Here is a 6,156-nt window from a genome sequence, read left to right on the forward strand (position 1 = left end):
GCGTAATCCAAGCGAATTTTTGCGTCGATTCATAACCGTTGACGAAACTTGGGTCCACCACTACACTCCTGAAACCAAACAACAGTCTAAACAGTGGATTCGACCAGGGGAACCAACTCCAAAGAAGCTGTAAATGGGTATTTTGAGGAGCTTGACGAATTATTATATAGAGATGGCATTACTAGACTAGAACACCGCTATGAGAAATGTATCAGCCTTGGAGGAGATTATGTTGAGAAATAAAAAAAAAATTCTTAAAAACGTTGTTTTTCTTGGTCAGGCCGGAAACTTATCAATCCACCCTCGTATATTGTTAAAAAGCTGCGGTTTTTTCCGAATATTCCAACTAATTATCAACTTTTTTGTTAGAGTGCATCAATAATAAATTAAATTCAACATGAGTAATTGATTAAACAATTTCTTATCATTTATTACAATATATTTTTAGAATGCTAGAGAGTTGAGGTCTTTTTTTGAAATTTTTAACTTTTTGTCTACTTTGCACTTCATATGAGGTAGCAACTAATGAAATTCTATAAGACTAATTAATTAGACAAGTTATCATTGTTTATAATCTTGAGTTTTTCTCAGACTTTTTAGTAATTAGAAAATAATAAATAAAAATCAACAAGAATAATTTTCAAATATTATTGTATATTTTTCGAAGCGAATTATTTGTACTCTTTTACATGGATTAAGGCAGACCTATTTACAACTTGTAGTACATATTGTTTCTGAAATCTGTTTCTAAAAAGAAGGGAATTGAAGTCTGATATAAATTTTTAAAATATATGTTTTATTTCAGAAAAATAAATTTAGTAAAAATAAAATGGAAAAAAGTGGAGGAAAAGTCAGAAATTTCAGAAAAAACCTCACCTACAGAGCATTAATATAGGAGAAGATGACTATAAACAATAATTAATTATTTAAATAATAACGTTTTTTTAACTTGCATGAGTTATTTCCTTACTAACATAAGTGAACAGTGGACAAAATTTTAAAAATTGCATAAAAATCGCAACTATTCATCATTAATACAGGAGAAAATAGTTATAAACAATAAAGCATTGTTTAAGCAATACATTTTTGTTAAATTGCATTAATTATTATCTCACTGAATAAAAAATGGACCAAAAGTAAAAAATTTCCGAAAATACTGCAACTATCTAGCATTGATATACAAGAAATTAGTTATAAACAATAACAATTCGTTTGAACGATAATGTTTGCTGAATTCCATTAATTAGTGTCCCATTCTAAGTGAAAAGTGGTCAAAATGTTGAATATTTTCAAAAAAATGCAATTTTATACATGATTCAAACACGGTATTATCAAAAATAGACTAAATTGTATAAATAATTGCATTTGTTAACTTGAATTAATTACTTTCTCATTCTAATTGAAAAGTTAAAAGTAGGTTAAAAAATCGGAAAGAACTGCGCCTATCTAACTTTATTTTTAGAGAAAATTGATCAAAACAAAAATAAATTGTTTAAACAGTTATTTATTTACAGAATTGTAAGCAATATATATATATATATATATATATATATATATATATATGCAATAGAAAAAATATAATAAATAATAAAAAATATATAAACCCACGCACAAGCGAAAAAGCTGAACAATTAAAATAACTTTGTGCAGACACTCAATTTCATACTTATGCAAGCCGGTGCTTATTGAAGCTAAGTAATTTTCACAAAGTTTGTTAAAAAATTGAAATTTTGTATAAATAATAAGGAAAATATACAAATAAAAAAATTTTTTTTAATCCAAAAAAAGGTGACTAAGTGACTAATTAATTTTGAATCCATTAATTTATTGTAATTTTAAGTATCTGAAAAAGCATATTTTGTTTAATTTTTCCAAACAATCAGAAGATGTTTAAATTGAAGCAGGCTACGTCACGTTTACAATTTCAAAATATGACCTTAATTTAATCGAGTTAAGAGTTTAACACCATCGAGTTATTTCATTAAATAACTATTAAATAATTATTTTATTTTATAAAAAATGTATTTATTTTTATCCAGCAATTATTTGGCTTTTACTGCGCAATTAGCATAAATATCTCAACTAATTGAATTAATTTAATTAGATGTATTCCAGGCAAATATTTTTTTACACATTTTTTTGAAAGTTGCAATTTTTTATGGATAATAAAGAAATTTTACAAGAACAAAAAATTTTGAAAATCGAATATTGATTATTGAATTGGTCCATATTGATCCCGTATTGATGCACTGTATTTTTAAGATTGTAAAAAAATCTTATTTTTCTGAATGTTGTTCAAACAATGAGAAGGTATTTATTCTTCTTGTGCCTAATAATGCAAGTAGATTTTTTTGTAATTTTTTCTATTTCTTTGGCATAAAATAATACTTTTTACTTTTATAATATTTTCTCGTACGACAAGCTATTATTTATTTACAGCATTATAAACAGCATATTTTTCCAAAATCTCTGATCCGCCACCAGCCACAATTTTCGAGTCATCAAAAAACAAAAAAGGAAATTTTTTACAAAAATAGTAAAATGTTCAAACAAATTCATACATTTTTGATAGAAAAAGGTTTTTCTCAACAAACAGTATAATAGTTAATAATTCCATAATAAATTATTTTAATTAAAAAAAGTTGAATTAAAACAAAACAGATACATTTTCAATACAAATGACTGAATTTTTTAGTTTTGAGCAAAGTAGAGAATTTTCAACTTAAAAGGATTAATTTTCTATGAAAAATGGAATGGCTTCAATTTTAGTAGTAAAGTTCATTTTCAGCCAAGATGGCTGAATCTTCGGCCAAGAAGATAAAATATTTATTCAAAAAGATTAATTTTCGACATAAAATGGAATAGTTAAATTTTTAATTATTATAATTAACCAATGAAAGAATAATTTTTAATAAATTACATTAATTTTCTACCAAATATTTTAATTTTAATGGACTTTTTAGCCTAATAACTACATTTTCAACAAAAAATATAATAGAGTAATTCCAGTTAGAGAAACAAGTTTTTAACAAAAAATAAATATATTTTCAATACAATATTTAAATTTGAAGCCTAACAAATGTATTTTTAAGCAAAAAGGTTAAACGTTTATAAAAAAATGAGAAAAAATGTTGTTAAATTTCTAGTTAACAAAATTAATTCAAAGAAAAACTCTCAAGCAAAAAGAACAATTAAAACCAAAAAGGCATTAATCTTTACATAAAATGGAATTTGCAAACAAATAAACAAATTTTTAATTTGAAAATTTAAAAAAAATAAAATTAATAATGGACTTTTCTCCCTAATAATTAAATTTTCTACCTAAAACTTTAATTTTCCAGCAAGAAAAAGACAAATTTTGAAAGCCATACATTAAAAAAACAATGATGATAATTAACATTTTATTGAACTTTGTGTCGTTAAGAAAAATTGATTCGTTTATTCTTAATCTTATTTTTTAAGATTTAAAAAATATGCACATTTTTGATATATTATTAATAACCAATTTGTAAATGTTTTGAGTGAACTTTTGCTTAATAATTTTTTTCATATCTTGTCTTGTTTTTTTTTAATTTAAGTGTTTTATTGATAATATTTTTTTAATGATTAAAACCATAATTATGCGTCCTATCAAAAAATTATTGATAAATTTGTTGTTTTTTTCGGTAGATCTGCTTTTACCTATTAATTTTTAAACAAATTTATACATTTTTTTAAGTGTACAACTTTTGTTTTTTAATTTTTCTTCGTACTTTGAGTCATTTCAGAAAAAATTTAATTTTCTTACTTAATATTATTTTCACAGTTAAAACAAAATCTGTGCATTATATAAAAAAAGTGAACAGATTTTTTGGATGAACTGATTTTGTATATTTATTTTTTTCCAAACTTGTTTTGTTTCTCCTATAAAAAAATGATCGACACCAAATTTTTAGACCTTTTTTGGGTGAACAATTCCTGTACACTCATCTTTTTTCTTACCTTGGATAGTTTGACCGCAAAATGGAATGTTATTTTTTATTATGTTTTGTGGGATCAAAATTTTAATTTTCGATTTTTCAAGATCATTTAGAAAATTGTTATGATAATCTTATAGAGCTGGCAAACACTAACGTTTTTCTTTTCTCGATTTTTTAAATATCGTCCGTTGTATAATTTAGCATTTTAATTTTCGTTTTTGGGCTTGAATCTCTAAGGGATATTAAAACAACTCTTGAAGTACATTTGAAAACTTTCATTTATTAAATATAAACGTGGGAAAAATATCCTGATGGGAAAAGTGTTGAAAATTGATTTAAGAGTTGTTTTATCATCCCGTAACGATTCAAGCAAGGAAATCAAATTTTCCAAAAACCAAAATCTTGGGAGATTTTTTGATTATACTATTCGGGTCGGAAATCAATTCTACATAAAAGTGAAAAAAATATCCTAAGAGAAAAATTTTTGAAATTACTTTAAGGGTTTTTTAAGCATCCTTTAAAGATTCAAGCAAGGAAATCGACATGTACAAAAAACCAAATCGATGTGAGATTTTTTCAAGCAATTAAAATCACTCAAGATTTTTTGATTATACTATTAATGTCAGAAATAACTTTAAAATAAATTTGGTACACGTATCCTAACAGAAGAATTCGTTGGGAAAAAATTAAAGTGCTACCTTGACTCTGATTTTTCATGATTCCCTTGACTTTTAAAAATTTTGATTGAAATAATATTGTCAATCACCAAATTTCTGTAGGTAAATGACGAGCAGAAAAGAGACTATTTGAAAAGTGAATAGAGCAAGGTAAAATTGATTAAAATTTTCAATAATTTTTGTGCTTTCGTTTTGAACCAGCAACTTTAAAAACGTTTTTTAGGTGGAGGTGAACAAATATGATTCAACAGACAGAATTTTAAAGAATAATCTTTAATTAAACACTTTTATTCGTCACGTGTCACATTTTTAAGAGTTTTTTCGAATTAATAATAATGTATACAGCCCCGAATAAATTTATTTATTGTCACGAAACAATTGGTAGTTTTCCATCTTCATTAAAAATTAAAAAGAATGCATATCGCCCGAAAATTTCTTCGAATCGAAGCAAGAAAAGTCAATTCTTTTTCTTTATTGAAGAAAAAAATTACATTTAGAGCTAAATCGTGTTGCAATTCAAAATTTCTCTTCGAAATTTTATTAAATACAAAATGGATAATTTCTTTTTAAATTTCAACCCCCATAAGTCTGGTTGATAGGCTCCCAAAAAACCCGATAAGTGAAAAAATGGATTTTGAGAGTTTTTTTGGGATAATTATGATATTTTTTCTGTTTTTCAAATGCTATACACTTTCCGGGCGAAATTGATGAAAAGTCGAGAAAAAAATTGTTTTGACCATCCAAGTTAAGAGTATGGACAAGACATATATGTACAAGGATGGTTTAACTAGACCACATAAATAAATGTGTCAAAATAGTATTGTATATTTTCAAAGCAAAATATTTTACTCTTTTGAAAATGTTTATAAATATTAATTTAGGCAAAAAGGTTATTCTACAGATTAGGTAGTCTTAAGTAAATAATTATTAATTATTTATAAAATCTCCTGGGACAAGGGATACCTATTCATAACTTGTAGTAAATATTGTTTCTTACTTTCGCTTCTAGTAAGAAGGGAATTAAAGTCTGATATCAATTTATAATTTATAAATTTCAGTCAAGCAATTTCAAAAAACATAATTATTTGAACAATTTATTATTACTATCAATAATATTCTCATAGAATAATGCTTGTGGTTATTCAAAAAAAAAACTTTTACAAGTCATATACAGACATCGGAAAAAGTGCGAAAATATTTTACATAAAAAATGCAATTCTATTTAAAAAATGATTCTTGTTGAGGTTTATTTACTAATTGTTCAGAACTAAAAAGTCAAAGAAAAACTAAAGATTTCAGAAAGGCAAAACATTTTTAGCAACACTCTGATAGAAGATAGTTATAAACAATGCTCAATTGTTAAACATAGCATGTTTCTTAACTTGCATCAATTATTGCAGCATTTGATAAAAAGTGGAAAAAGAGTTAACAATTTCAGAAAAGAACACAACTTTTTAGTACCAAACAATAATAACTTGTTTAAACAGCTATATTTGTTAACTTGCATTATATACTACTTT

The sequence above is a fragment of the Belonocnema kinseyi genome, chromosome 4, assembly GCF_010883055.1.
Source record: "Belonocnema kinseyi isolate 2016_QV_RU_SX_M_011 chromosome 4, B_treatae_v1, whole genome shotgun sequence".
Classification (NCBI taxonomy): Eukaryota; Metazoa; Arthropoda; class Insecta; order Hymenoptera; family Cynipidae; genus Belonocnema; species Belonocnema kinseyi.